This window comes from Balaenoptera ricei, chromosome X (assembly GCF_028023285.1).
Source record: "Balaenoptera ricei isolate mBalRic1 chromosome X, mBalRic1.hap2, whole genome shotgun sequence".
Lineage (NCBI taxonomy): Eukaryota > Metazoa > Chordata > Mammalia > Artiodactyla > Balaenopteridae > Balaenoptera > Balaenoptera ricei.
This window is the reverse complement of record NC_082660.1, coordinates 57,942,115-57,958,615: the sequence shown is the minus strand read 5'-3', so window position 1 is coordinate 57,958,615 and position 16,501 is coordinate 57,942,115. Positions and strand designations below refer to the sequence as shown.

Genomic DNA, 16,501 nt, shown 5'->3' with positions numbered 1-16,501 from the left:
TGTAAAAGAATCTAAACAATTATTGGATATATGCATATGCATAATTGATACATTTTGCTGTACAGCAGAAACTAATGCAATATTGTAAATCAACTATACTTTAATAAAAATTGAAAAAAACAAGAGAAGTTAGATGTTTCTAAACAAAAGTTTGAAAATATAAAGAAGTAACAAACAGAGCTGAAGAATACAATAACTGGAAAAAAATACACTAGAGGGAATCAACCTTGTATTAAAACATACCTAAGAATGGATCAGTGAGCTGGAAGACAGACTAATGGAAATCAATGAAATTGAACAGAAAAAAGAAACAGAATGAAAAAGGATGAGAACTGTTTAAGAGATATCTGGGAAGACATCAAGTGTGATAACATTTACATTACAGGGATTCCAGAAGGAGAAGAGAGATAGAAAGGAGCCTACTATGTATTTGAAAACTTAATAGGTGTAAAATTCCCTAACCTGGGAAAGGAAATAGACATCCAGTTCCAGGAAGCACAGAGTCCCAAATAGCATCAACCCAAAGAGGACCACCATAAGACATATTGTAATTAAAATGGCAAAAACTAAAGGCAAAGAGAAGATATTAAAAGAAACAAGGAAAGGCAACAATTTATTTTCAAGGGAACTCCTATAAGGTTATAAACTGACTTTTCTGCAGATACTGTGCAAGTCAGAAAGGAGTGGCATGGTATATTTAAAGTAACAAAAGTACAAAAATCCTATGAACAGGAATACGCTACCCAGCAAAGCTTTTATTCAGATTTGATGGAGAGGTCAAAGTTTTACAAACAAGCAAAAGCTAAAAGAGTTCAGCACTACCAAACCAGCTTTACAAGAGATGTTAAACGGACTTCTCTAATCAGAAAAGAAAAGGCCACAACTGGAAATATGAAAACTGCAAAAAGAAAAATCTCATTCACAAGGATAAATATACAGTAAAGTTACTAAATCAACCACGCATAAAAGTAGTATGCAAGTTAAAAGACAAAAGGAATAAAATCATCTACATCAAAAATAAGTGGTTAAGCTATGCAAAAGACAAAAAGATGTGCAATTTGTTTTCAAAAACATTAAACATGGATGGCAGCAGTAAAAATGCAAGATTATTAAATTCATTTCAAATTAAGAAATCAACAACTTAATTACATTATATATGTATATATATATAAATCAAGCTATAGATAGATGATAGATAAATTGATAGATGATAGATAGATAGATGATAGATGATAGATAGATAGATAGATAGATAGGATACATAGTTTGCTATATAAAAGACTCATCATAACTGCAGACCAAAAATATAGAGTAGATACATATGCAAAAAACAAAAAGGAATTCAAACATAACACTAAAGAGTCATCAAACCACAAGGGAAGAGAGCAAAAGAAAACGAAGGAACCAAAGAGAACTACAAAAACAATACAAAAATGAATGGCACCAAGTACATAGCTATCAATAATTACTTAAAATGTAAATACAATACATTCTCCAATCAAAGATACAGAGTGTGTAAATGGATATAAAAACAAGACACATATATATACTACCTACAAGAGACTCCATTCACACAGATTGAAATTAGGAGATGAATAAAGGTACTCCATGCACATGAAAAGGAAAAGAAAGGGTAGCAATTCTTATATCAAAAAAAATAGAATTTAAAACAAAGGCTGCAACAAGAAACAAAGAAGGACATTTCATAATGACCAAGGCATCAATCCAAGAAGAAGACATAACAACAGTAAATATATATGCACTCAATATAGGAGTACCTAAATAAATAAACCAAATATTAAGAAACGTAAATGTATATATTGACAGTGACACAGTAATAGTAGGGGACTTTAACAACTCACTTACTTCAATGGACAGATCATCCAGACAGAAAATCAATAAGGAAATCCTGGCCTTAAACGTCACATTAGAGCAAATGGACTTGAGAGCTATAAATAGAATATTCCATCCAAAAGCAGCAGAATACATATTTCTTCCATGTGCAAAGAGAAGATTCTTCAGTATATATCACATGCTAGGCAACAAAACAAGTCTCAAAAAATTTATAAAACTTGGAATTATATCAAGCATCTTTACCAACTACAAAGCTATGAGACTGAAATCAACTACAAGAAAAAACTGTAAAAAACACAAACATGGGAGAGACCTTCAAGATGGCAAGAAGTAAGACGTGGAGATCATCTTCCTCCCCACAAATATGTCAAAAATACATCTACATGTAGAACAACTCCTACAGAACACCTACTGAAGGCTGGCAGAAGACCTCAGACTTCCCAAAAGGCAAGAAACTCCCCACGTACCTGGGTAGGGCAAAAGAAAAAAAAGAAAAAACAGAGACAAAAGAATAGGGACAGGACCTGCACCTCGGGGAAGGAGTTGTGAAGGAGGAAAAGTTTCCACACACTAGTGGGGGGGAAGCTTTGGAGCCATGGAGAAGAGAGCAGTAGCATGGGTGCAGAGGGCAAAATGCAGAGATTCCCACACAGAAGATCTTAGTCGACCAGCACTCACCAACCTGAGATGCTTGTCTGCTCATCCACCAGGGTGGGTGGGGGCTGGGAGCTGAGGCTCAGGTTTCAGAGTTCAGACCCCAGTGAGAGGACTGGGGATGGCTGCGTGAAGACAGCCTGAAGGGGGCTAGGGCATCACAGCTAGCCAGGAGGGAGTCTGAGAAAATGTCTGTACCTGCCAGAGAAGCAAGAGACAATTGTTTCCGGGTGTGCAAGGAGAGGGGATTCCTGCTACATGTGCCCACAAAAGGCAGAGCACCACCTAAGTGAGCTCCAGAGATGGACGTGAGCCGCGGCTATCGGCTTGGACCCCAGAGACGGGCATGAACCACTAACGCTGCCGCTGCTGCCACCAGGAATCCTGTCTGCAAGTGCAGGTCACTACGCACACACCCCCAGGAGCCTGTGCAGCACACCACTGCCAGGGTCCAGTGATCCGGGGACAACTTCCCCGGGAGAACACATGGTGGGCCTCAGGCTGTTGTAATGTCACGCTGGCCGCTGCCACCGCAGGATCACCCTGCATTCCAATTATGACTACCGAACCACTCCCTCTCCCCAGCCTCAGTGAGCAAGAGGGCCTTAATCAGCCACTGCTTTAACCCCCTCCTGTGTGAGCATTGAACAGACACCTGAAGGGGGCTTACATGCACAGGCAGTGCCAAAACCAAAGCTGAGCCCCAGGAACAGTGTGAACAAAGAAAGGAAAGGGAAATTTCTATGTGCAGCATTAGGAGCAGCAGATTAAATCCCCACAATCAACTTGATAAAACCTGCATCAGTGGAATAACTGAATAGACAACGAATGTTCAGAAAATTGAGGAGGTGGACTTTAGGAGCAACTGTAGACTTGGGATATTCTTTCTGCATCTGATATGTTTCTGCTTTTAAGTTTATCTTAGTTTAGATTTTAGTGCTTGTTATCATTGTTGGATTTGTTTATTGGTTTGGTTGCCCACTTCCTTGTAAAATTTTTTTTTAATTTTTAAATTTTCATACTTTTAAAATTTTATTATTATTATTTTCCTTTTTTCTCTTTTTATGAGTGTGTCTGTGTATGTTACTTTGTGTGATCTTGTCTGTTTAGGTTTGCTTTTACCATTTGTCCTATTGTTCTGTCTGTTCATTTTGTGTGTTTGTTTGTTTTCTTTGTTTTTCTTTTTATGAGTGTATGTTTCTTTGTGTGATTTTGTCTGTTTAGTTTTGCTTTTACCATTTGGTTTGGGGTTATATCTGTTCTTTTTTTTCTTCTTCTTCTTCTTGTTTTTTTCCCTTCGTTTCTTCTGAACCAAGTGGCTGGCAGGGTTGTGGTGCTCCAGCCAAGTGTTGGACCAGAGCATCTGAGGTAGAAGAGCAGAGTCCAAAATATTGGACCACCAGAGACCTCCCAGTCTTACATAATATCAATGGGTGAGAGATCTCCCAGAGATCTTCATCTCAACACTAAGACCCAGCTCCACCTAATGTCCAGGAACTTCCAGTGCTGGACGCCCAATGCCAAACAACTAGCAAGGCAGGAATACAACCCTACCCATTAGTGGGGAGTCTGCCTAAAATCATACTACGTTCCCAGACACCCCGAAACTCACGAGCGGACATGGCCCTGCCCACCAGAACTACAAGATCCATCCCCACCGACCAGAGCACAGGCACCAGTCCCCTCCACAAGGAAGCCTAAACAACCAATGAACCAACCTCACTCACTAGGGACAGACACAAAAATAACGGGAACTACAAACTGGCAGCCTGCAAAAAGGAAACCCCAAACAGTAAGTTAAACAAAATGAGAAGACAGAGATATATGCAGCATATGAAAAAGCAAGGTAAAAACCTACCAGACCAAAAATTTGAAGAGGAATTAGGTAAATTACCCGAAAAAGAATTCAGAGTAATGATAGTAAAGATGATACAAAATCTCGGAAATAAAATGGAGAAAATATAACAAACGTTTAACAAAGATCTAGTGGAACTAAATAGCAAACAAACAAAGATGTACAACACAATAAATGAAATTAAAAATACTCAAGAAGGAATCAATAGCAGAATAACTAAGGAAGAAAAACGGATAAGTGACCTGGAAGATAAAAGAGTGGAAACAACTGCCACAGAGCAGAATAAAGGAAAAAGAATGAAAAGAATCGAGGACAGTTTCAGAGATTGAGACAATATTAAGTGCAATAACTTTCTAAGTATAGGTGTCCCAGAAGAAGAGAAAAAGGAAGGGTCTGAGAAAATATTTGAAGAGATTATAGTTGAAAAATTCCCTATCATGGTAAAGGGAATAGTCAATCAAGTAAGGAAGCACAGAGAGTCCCATATAAGATAAATACAAGGACAAACACGTCAACACATATTAATCAATCTATCAAAAAATAAAAACAGAGAAAAAATATTAAAACAAGCAAGAGAAAACAACAAAAAAATATACAAGTGAATCCCCATAAGGTTTACAGCTGATCTTTCAGCAGAAACTCTGCAAGCCAGAAGGCAGTGGCAGGAAATATTTAAAGTGATGAAAGGGAAAAAAACTACAACCAAGATTACTCTACCCAGCAAGGACCTCATTCAGATTCGACGGAGAAATTAAAACCTTTACAGACAAGCAAAAGATAAGAGAATTCAGCAGCACCAAACGAGCTTTGCCACAAATGCTAAAGGAAATTCTCTAGGCAGGAAACACAAGAGAAGAAAAAGACCTACCATAACAAACCCAAAACAAATAAGACAATGGTAATAGGAGCATACATATTGATAATTACCATAAATAAAAATGGATTAAATACTCTGACCAAAAGACACAGACTAGCTGAATGGGTACAAAAAAAAAAGGACACCTTTATATGCTGTCTAAAAGAGACCCACTTCAGACCTACGGACACATACAGACTGAAAGTGAGGGGATGGAAAAAAGATATTCCATGCAAATGGAAATCAAAAGAAAACTCATGTAGCAATACTCATATCAGACAAAATAAATTTTAAAATAAAGAATATTACAAGAGACAAAGAAGGACATGGCATAATGATCAAGGGATCAATCCAAGAAGAAGACATAATAATTATAAATATTTATGCATCCAACATAGGAGCACCACAATACATAAGGCAAATGCTAACAGACATAAAGGGGAAATCAACAGTAACACAATAATAGTAGGGGACTTTAACACCAAACTTTCACCAATGGACAGATCATCCAAAATGAAAATAAATAACAAAACACAAGCTTTAAAACACATTAGACCGGATGGACTTAATTGATATTTATAAGACATTCCATCCAAAAACAACAGACTACACTTTCTTCTCAAGTGCTCATGGAACATTCTCCAGGATAGGTCATATCTTGGATCAAAAGTCAAGCCTCAGTAAAATTAAGAAAAGGGAAATCATAGCAAATACCTGTTCCGACCACAACGCTATGAGACTAAGTATCAATCACAGGAAAAAAACGTAAAAAATACAAACACATGGAAGCTAAACAATACACTACTAAATAACCAAGAGATAACTGAATAAATCAAAGAGGAAATCAAAAAATACCTAGAAACTAATGACAATGAAAAAACCTATGGGATGCAGCAAAAGCAGTTCTAGGAGGGAAGTTTACAGCAATACAATCCTACCTCAAGAAACCAGAAAAATCTCAAATAAACAACATATCCTTACACCTAAAGCAATTACAGAAAGAAGAACAAAAAACCCCAAAGTTAGCAGAAGGAAAGAAATCATAAATATCAGATCACAAATAAATGAAAAAGAAGGAAACAGTAGCTAAGATCAATAAAAATAAAAGCTGGTTCTTTGAGAAGATAAACAAAATTGATAAACCATCAGCCAGACTCATCAAGAAAAAAAGAAAAAATGGGAGAAGACTCAAATCAACAGAATTAGAAATGAAAAATGAAAAGTAACAACTGACACTGCAGAAATAAAAATGATAATGAGAGACTAATTAATACAAGCAACTATATGTCAATAAAATGGACAACCTGGAAGAAATGAACAAATCCGTAGAAAAGTACAATCTTCCAAGACTGAACCAGGAAGAAAGAGAAAATATGATCAGAACAATGACAAGCACTGAAATTTAAACTGTGATTAAAAATCTTCCAACAAACAAAAGCTCAGGGACAGAGGGCTACACAGGGGAATTCTATCAAACATTTAGAGAAGAGGTAAGACCCATTCTTCTCAAACTCTTCCAAAATAAACAGAGGGAGGAACACTACCAAACTCATTCGATGAGGCCAGCATCACCCTGATATCAAAACCAGACAAAGATGTAACAAAAGAAGAAAATTACAGGCCAGTATCACGGATGAACAGAGAAGCAAAACTCCTCAACAAACTACTAACAAACAAAATCCAACAGCACCTTAAAAGGATCATACACCATGATCTAGTGGGGTTTATCCCAGGAATGCGAGGATTATTCAATATACGTGAATCAATCTATGTGATACACCATATGAACAAACTGAAGGATAAAACACATGATAATCTCAATATAGGAAGAAAAAGATTTTGACAAAATTCAAAACCCATTTATGATGAAAACTCTCCAGAAAGTGAGCATAGAGGGAATCTACCTCAACATAATAAAGGTTCTATATGACTAACCCACAGCAAACGTCGTTCCCAATGGTGAAAACCTGAAATCGTTTCCACTAAGATCAGGAACAAGACAAGGTTGCCCACTCTCACTACTATTAACAAACATAGATTTGGAAGTTTTAGCCACTTAAATCAGAGAAGAAAAAGAAATAAAATGAATCCGAATTAGAAAAGAAGGAGTAAAACTGTCACTGTTTGTAGATGACATGATTCTATACATAGAATCCTAAAGATGCCACCAGAAAACCACTAGAGCTAATCAATTAATTTGGTAAAGTAGCAGGATACAAAATTAATGTACATAAATCTCTTGCATTCCTATACATTAACGATGAAAAATCTGAAAGAGGAATTAAGGAAGCACTCCCATTTACCATAGCAACAAAAAGAATAAAATACCTAGGAATAAACCTACCTAAGGAGACAAAAGACCTGTATGCAGAAAACTATAAGACACTGATGAAAGAAAATAAAGATGATACAAACAGATGGACAGATATACCATTCTCTTGGATTGGAAGAATCAACATTGTGAAAATGACTATACTACCGAAAAGTATCCACAGATTGAATGCAATCCCTATCAAAGTACCAATGACATTTTTCACAGAACTAGAACAAAAAAATTCACAATTTATATGGAAACACAAAAGACTCCGAATAGCCAAAGCAATCTTGAGAAAGAAAAATGGAGCTGGAGGAACCAGCCTCCCTGACTTAAGGCTATACTACAAAGCTACAGTAATCAAGACAGTATGGTACTGGCACAAAAACAGAAATATAGACCAATGGAACAGGATAGAAAGCCCAGAGATAAACCCACGCACCTATGGTCACATTATCTTTGATAAAGGAGGCAAGCGTATACAGTGGAGAAAAGACAGCCTCTTCAATAAGTGGTGCTAGGAAAACTGCACAGGTACATGTAAAAGTATGAAATTAGAACACTCCCTAACACCATACAGAAAAATAAACTCAAAATGGATTAAAGACCTAAATGTAAGGCTAGACACTATCAAACTCTTAGAGGAAAACATAGGCAGAACACTCTATGACATAAATCACAGCAAGATCCTTTTTGGCCCACCTCCTAGAGAAATGGAAATAAAAACAAAAATAAACAAATGGGACCTAATGAATCTTAAAAGCGTTTTCACAGCAAAGGAAACCATAAACAAGACCAAAAGACAACCCTCAGAATGGGAGAAAATATTTGCAAATGAAGCAACTGACAAAGGATTAATCTCCAAAATTTACAAGCAGCTCATGCAGCTCAATAACAAAAAAACAAACAGTCCAATCCAAAAATGGGCAGAAGACTTTAATAGACGTTTATCCAAAGAAGATACACAGATTGCCAACAAACACATGAAAGAATGCTCAACATCATTAATCCTTAGAGAAATGCAAATCAAAACTACAATGAGATATCATCTCACACCAGTCAGAATGGCCATCATCAAAAAATCTAGAAACAATAAATGCTGGAGAGGGTGTGGAGAAAAGGGAACCCTCTTGCACTGTTGGTGGGAATGTAAATTGATACATCCACTATGGAGAACAGTATGGAGGTTCCTTAAAAAACTAAAAATAGAACTACCATATGACCCAGCAATCCCACTACTGGGCATATACCCTGAGAAAACCATAATTCAAAAAGAGTCATGTACCAAAATATTCATTGCAGCTCTATTTATAATAGCCAGGACATGGAAGCAACCTAAGTGTCCATCAACAGATGAATGGATAAAGAAGATGTGGCACATATATACAATGGAATATTACTCAGCCATAAAAAGAAACGAAATGGAGATATTTGTAGTGAGGTGGATGGACCTAGAGTCTGTCATACAGAGTGAAGTAAGTCAGAAAGAGAAAAACAAATACCATATGCTAACACATATATATGGAATATAAGAAGAAAACAAAGGTCGTGAAGTACCTAGGGGTAAGACGGGAATAATGACACAGATCTGCTAGAGAATGGACTTGAGGATATGGGGAGGGGGAAGGGTAAGCTGTGACAAAGTGAGAGAGTGGCATGGACATATATACACTACCAAACGTAAAATAGATAGCTAGTGGGAAGCAGCCGCATAGCACAGGGAGATTAGCTTGCTGCTTTTTGACCACCTAGAGGGATGGGAGGGAGGGAGACAGAAGAGGGAAGAGATATGGGAACATATGTATATGTATAACTGATTCACTTTGTTATAAAGCAGAAACTAACACAACATTGTGAAGCAATTATACTCCAATAAAGATGTTAAAAATATTTCATATAGAGAAACTTGCCAAATGCACCTAATGGGAGTTTTCATAAGGAAGATGAAGATCCAGCCCACAAGTTTAAATCAAGATTTACCCCTAAGCATCAGGGAGAGAAGATTGGACCATATGGGAACAGCCAAGGGCGAAGCCAACTCTCCATGTGTGAGTTGGAAAAGCTCTTATGTACAGGAACCAGTTAAAGAAACTTTTTAAAGACCATTCATTTTCCCCATACTGGCCTCTCTTCTTTCACTCAGTTAAATCACTTAGTACTGTTAGGAACCATGTTAATTCCTCCAGTGTAGAGTGCACCTCACTGAAGAGCATCATCTGAAGGCACTAGAATAATAATACCAAGAAAACTTACAAACAAGACTCAAGGCATGGTCCCTATACTCCAGGACCTTTATATTATAAAAAATACATGTGCTTTTTAGTTTGCTGGACTAAATGCCTATTGCTCCCCTAAAACAACATGTGAGATAAACCAGGGAGAAGTCTATTCACTACACAGGAACTTATTACGTGAACCATAAATTTTTGACTTTTCCATCCAATTTCTTGTTACATTAGGATTGGTTTTCTAAACCATTTATTTTTGACTCATGTCAGGAAATACATTTCCCCCTATCAAGACTTCTAAAAGGACATCATCAAATGCTTTAATCACATCAGGGATTTTGGAGGTATGTTGTGAGAGGACCTGGGGTGAAGGGAACAAGTTTAAGTTGACTTTCATCCTTATGCACTTCCAGCTTAGGACACCAACTGAGGAGTGCAAGACTAGGATTCTTGGCCAGATTTCTACTAAAGCAAAGACTTGGGATAATTTTCAGATGATGTGTTACCCATATCCTTTGTCTCATAAATAATTACTATGGTAAACTTAACTGTATATTTCACTAATTAAAAAAAAAAAAAAACACTCCCTAACACCATACCCAAAAATAAACTCAAAATGGACTAAAGACCTAAATGTAAGGCCAGACACTATAAATCTCTTATAGGAAAACATAGGCAGAACACTCTATGACATAAATCAGAGCAAGATCCTTTTTGACCCACCTCCTGGAGAAATGGAAATAAAAACAAAAATAAACAAATGGGACCAAATGAAACTTAAAGGATTTTGCACTGCAAAGGAAACCGTAAACAAGACAAAAAGACAACCCTCAGAAAGGGAGACAATATTTGAAAACGAAGCAACTGACAGAGGATTAATCCCCAAAATATACAAGCAGCTCATGAAGCTCAATATCACAATAACAACAACCTAATCAAAAATGAGTGGAAGACCTAAATAGACATTTCTCCAAAGAAGATATATAGACATCCATCAAACACATGAAAGGATACTCAACATCACTAATCATTAGAGAAATGCAAATCAAAACCATAATGAGGTAGTACATCACACTGTTCAGAATGGCCATCATCAAAAAATCTACAAACAATAAATGCTGGAGAGGGTGTGGAGCAAAGGGGACCCTCTTGCACTGTTGGTGGGAATGTAAATTGATACATCCACTATGGAGAACAGCACGCAGGTTCCTTAAAAAACTAAAAAGAACAACCACATGAAGCAGCAATGCCTCTACTGGACATATACCCTGAGAAAACCATAATTCAAAAATAGACATGTACTACAATATTCATTGCAGCACTATTTACAATTATCAGGCCATGGAAGCAACGTAAATGTCCATCAACACATGAATGGAAAAAGAAAGATGTGGCACATATATACAATGGAATATTACTCAGCCATAAAATGAACTGAAATTGAGTTATTTGTAGTGAGGTGTATGGACCTAGAGTCTCTCATAGAGAGTGAAGTGAGTCAGAAAGAGAAAAACAAATGCTATATGCTAACTCATTTATATGGAATCTAAGAAAAAAAAGGTTCTGAAGAATCTAGTGGCAAGACAGTAATAGAGACGTAGACATAGAGAATGGACTGGAGGACAAGGGGAGGGGAAGTGTAAGCTGGGATGAACTGAGAGAGTAGCATTGACATATATACACTACCAAATGTAAAATAATAGCTAGTGGGAAGCAGCTGCATAGCACAGGGAGATCAACTCGGTGCTTTGTGTCCACCTAGAGGGGTGGGATAGGGAGAGTGGAAGGGAGGTACAAGAGGGAGGGTATATGGGGATATATGTATACATATAGCTGATTCACTTTGTTATACAGCAGAAACTAACACAACACTGTAAAGCAATTATACTCCCATGAAGATGTTTAAAAAAAAGCCACAAACATGTCGAGGCTAAGCAATATGCTGTTAATCAACCAATGGATGAGTGAAGAAATCAAAAAGTAAATTTAAAAATACCTCAAGACAAATGACAATGAAAACTCAATGTTCCGAAGTCTACAGTACACAGCAAAGCAATTCTAAGAGGGAAAATTATATTAGTACACACCTACCTCAGGAAACAAACAAAAAAATCTCAAATTTACAAAGTACCCTTACACCTTAAGGAACTAGAAAAAGAAGAACAAATAAAATGGAAAGTTAATGGAAGGCAGCTAATCACAAAGTTCATAGCAAAATCTAAATGAAATAGGAACTAGAAAATAAAAAATATAAAAATATAGGAAACATCAATGAAATTAAACCTGGTTCTTTGAAAAGGTAAAGTAGATAGACCATTAGCCAGATTCATCAAGAAAATAACAGAGAGAGGCAAAACTAATATAATCAGAAATGAAAAATCAGATCTTACAACAGATACCATAGAAATAAAAGGATTAGAAGAGACTATTATGAACAGTTATATGACAATAAAGACTACCTAGAAGAAATGGAGAAATTCATAGAAATAAACAATCTCCCAAGACTAAATTAGGAAGAAGTAGAAAATATCAATAGATCAATTACCAGTGTTGAAATTGAAACAGTAATTTTTAAATCTCACAACAACAACAGTCCAGGATCAGATGGATTCAAAATGAATTCTACCCAACGTTTGGAGAAGAGTTACCATGTATACTTCTTAAACCATTCCAAAATATCGCTGAAGAAAGAACACTCAGAACTCATTCCATGATGCCATTATCACCCTGAAACCAAAACCAGACAAAGATATAATAAAAAAAAAGAAAATAACAGGCCAATATCACTGATGAACATAGATGCAAAATTCTCAACAAAATATCAGCAAACTGAATTCAATCATACATTAAAAGGATCGTATACCATGATCGAGTGATGTATCCCAGGAATTCAAAAATAGTTCAATACCTGCAAATCAATCAATTTGATATACCACATTAACAAATTGAATAATAAAAATCATATAATCATCTCAATTGATGCAGAAAAATCTTCTGGCAAAATTCAACATCTATTTATGATAAAAAACTCTCCACAAAGGGAGTATAAAGGGAATACACCCATATACCTTTATATGGTGAGGGAATACACCTCAACATAATAAAGGCAATATATGGCAAGCCCACAACTAACATCATACTCAAAGATAAAAAGCTGAATGTATTTCTTCTAAGATCAGTAAAAAGACAAGTATACCCACTCTCACCATATTTATTCAACATAGGATTGGAAGTCCTAACCACACCAACCAGATTAAAAGAAAGAAATAAAAGATCAAAGAGAATCCTAACGTCACCACCAAAAAATTACTAAAGCTCATCAATGAATTTGGTGATGTTGCAGTATACAAAATTAACATACAGAAATCTGTTGCATTTCTTTCTTTTTAACATCTTTATTGGAATATAATTGTTTTACAATGGTGTAATAGTTTCTGCTTTTTAACAAAGTGAATGAGCTATACATACACATATATCCCCATATCTCCTCCCTCTTGCATCTCCCTCCCACCCTCCCTATCCCACCCCTCTAGGTGGTCACAAAGCACCAATCTGACCTTCCTGTTCTATGCAGCTGTTTCCCACTAGCTATCTATTTTACATTTGGTAATGTATATATGTCTATGCCACTCTCTCACGTCGTCCCAGCTTACCCTTCCCACTCCCAGTGTCCTCAAGTCCATTCTCTATGTCTGCATCTTTATTCCTGTCATGTCCCTAGGTTCTTCAGAACCATTTTTTCTTTTTCTTTTTTAGATTCCATATATACGTGTTAGCATACGGTATTTGTTTTTCTCTTTCTGACTCACTTCACTCTCTATGAGAGACTCTAGGTCCATGCACCTCACTACAAATAGCTCAATTACATTTCGTTTTATGGCCGAGTAATATTCCATTGTATATATGTGCCACGTGTTTTTATCCATTCATCTGTCTATGGACATTTAGGTTGCTTCCATGTCCTGGCTATTGCAAATAGAGCTGCAATGAACACTGTGGTACCTGACACTTTTTGAATTATGGTTTTCTCAGGGTATATGCCCAGTAGTGGGATTGCTGGCTCGTATGGTAGTTCTATTTTTAGATTTTTAAGGAACCTCCATTCTGTTCTCCATAGTGGATGTATCAATTTACATTCCCACCAACAGCGCAAGAGGGTTCCCTTTTCTCCACACGCTCTCCAGCATTTATGGTTTGTAGATTTTTTGATAATGGCCGTTCTGACTGGTGTGAGATGATACCTCATTGTAGTTTTGATTTGCATTTCTCTAATGATTAGTGATGTTGAGCATCCTTTCATGTGTTTGTTGGCAATCTGTATATCTTCTTTGGAGAAATGTCTATTTAGGTCTTCTGCCTATTTTTGGATTGGGTTGTTTGTTCTTTTGATATTGAGCTGCATGAGCTGCTTGTAAATTTTGGAGATTAATCCTTTGTCAGTTGCTTCATTTGCACATATTTTCTCCCATTCTGAGGGTTGTCTTTTCGTCTTCTTTATGGTTTTCTTTGCTGTGCAAAAGCTTTTAAGTTTCATTAGGTCCCGTTTGTTTATTTTTGTTTTTATTTCCATGTCTCTAGGAGGTGGATCAAAAAGGATCTTGCTGTGATTTATGTCATAGAGTGTTCTGCCTATGCTTTCCTCTAAGAGTTTTATGGTGTCTGGCCTTACATTTAGGTCTTTAATCCATTTTGAGTTTATTTTTGTGTATGGTGTTAGGGAGTGTTCTAATTTCATTCTTTTACCTGTAGCTGTCCAGTTTTCCCAGTGCCACTTATTAAAGAGTCTGTCTTTTCTCCATTGTGTATTCTTGCCTCCTTTATCAAAACTAAGGTGACCATATGATCTTGGGTTTATCTCTGTGTTTTCTATACACTAAAGACAAACTATCAGTAAGAGAAATTAAGAAAACCATCCCATTTACAGTTGCATCAAAAAGAATAATACACCTAGAAATAAACATACGTAAGAGGTAAAACCTGTACTCAGAAAACTATAAGACAGAGATGAAAGAAATTGAAGAAGACACAAACAGATGGAAAGATATACCATTTTCATGATTTGGAAGAATTAATATTGTTAAAATGACCATATTACTCAAGGCAATCTACAGATTCAAAGTAATCCTACGAAATTAACAAGGGCATTGTTTACAGAAATGGAAACAGAATCGGAAGGGGTGTGTGTGCGAGCGCAGGCGGGGAGGGGGCTCGCTTAGCACCCAGAGGCCCTGATCTCAGGTCCCGGGGTCCCGGTGGCGGCCGGAGTGCTCGGTCCGCAGGCGGCCGGCGGGTGGACCCCTCCCGCCCCACGCGCGCGCCCGCCTTACCCCCGGGCAGCCTCCTCAGCTCCCGCGCGGCGGCGGTTCCTCCCCCTCCCCCAGCCCTGGCTCCGGGGGACCCCGCGATGCCGGTCCGCACCGAGTGTCCCCCGCCGGCCGGTGCCTCGGCCGCCTCCGCCGCCTCGCTCATCCCACCGCCGCCCATCAACACGCAGCAGCCCGGCGTGGCCACCAGCCTGCTCTACAGCGGCTCTAAGTTCCGCGGCCACCAGAAGAGCAAGGGTAACTCGTACGACGTGGAGGTGGTGCTGCAGCACGTGGACACGGGGAACTCGTACCTCTGTGGGTATCTGAAGATCAAAGGCCTTACTGAGGAGTATCCAACCCTCACGACCTTCTTTGAAGGAGAAATCATCAGCAAAAAGCACCCTTTCTTAACCCGAAAGTGGGATGCGGATGAGGATGTGGACCGGAAGCATTGGGGCAAGTTTCTGGCTTTTTATCAGTACGCAAAATCGTTTAATTCAGAAGACTTTGATTACGAAGAGCTGAAGAGTGGGGACTATGTCTTCATGAGGTGGAAGGAGCAGTTCCTGGTCCCGGACCACACGATCAAGGACATCAGTGGTGCTTCCTTTGCCGGCTTTTACTACCTCTGCTTCCAGAAGTCGGCGGCCTCCATAGAGGGCTACTATTACCACAGGAGCTCGGAATGGTATCAGTCGCTCAATCTCACTCATGTTCCAGAACACAGCGCGCCCATCTACGAATTCCGGTGACAGCGGTCCGGGACGGCAACCAAATAAACTGAACTTGGCAAAAAAGAACTTTGCCAAGAAAACTGTGTACCTGCCAGAACCAGGAGAACGTGTGTTCCTGTTTCTTCACGAGCAGACTCGCATCAGAAAGCATGAATGTCAACCCACGGCATCCGAGGAGTGCGGCCGACCAGCAAGGGCAGGTGGAAGGCGGCCTCGGTTCCTCTTCCCTCTCTGTGGCAGTTTGGTCTTAAGCTGTTTTTAAGCTACCGTAAATGCACTTTTCCTCCTGCACAGCTGACTTCTGTATCACTGAGACGCACATCCCTTCCCCCACGCCCCCCTCCAGCCCCGGCCCCCCTTGGCCTTGGTGCTCAGTGGTCCCCACCAGGCCCCCCGCCCCCCGATTGCTTACTTTGGTAGCTCAAGGGAAGGCCGAGCCCAGCAGCCGTGCGCCCCCGGAGCCCTGTGCGGGGAGGCAGCCGATCGCTCGGCGGGGTTTGGGGCACTGCCAGCCCTGGGATTCCCGCGCTGAGCTGGTCAGTGGCCGGCAGCTTCCCTGGGCCTGCCGTCCAGGTCACAGGATTTAAAGCTTCCAGATCCCTGGCAGGGACAGATTCCCGTCCTGCTCACTCAGCACGTTTGCTCCAAACTTTTGAACTTGAGGGCAATACTAAACTTAAAAAAAAAAAAAAAGTTTTTT

At 38.7% G+C, this 16,501-nt stretch overlaps 1 pseudogene; it reads left to right on the top strand.

The window, feature by feature from the left end:
- The first annotated feature begins 14,917 nt into the window (after positions 1-14,917).
- Positions 14,918-16,004, top strand: LOC132357078 (glucose-induced degradation protein 4 homolog; annotated as a pseudogene).
- The last annotated feature ends 497 nt before the right edge of the window (positions 16,005-16,501 follow it).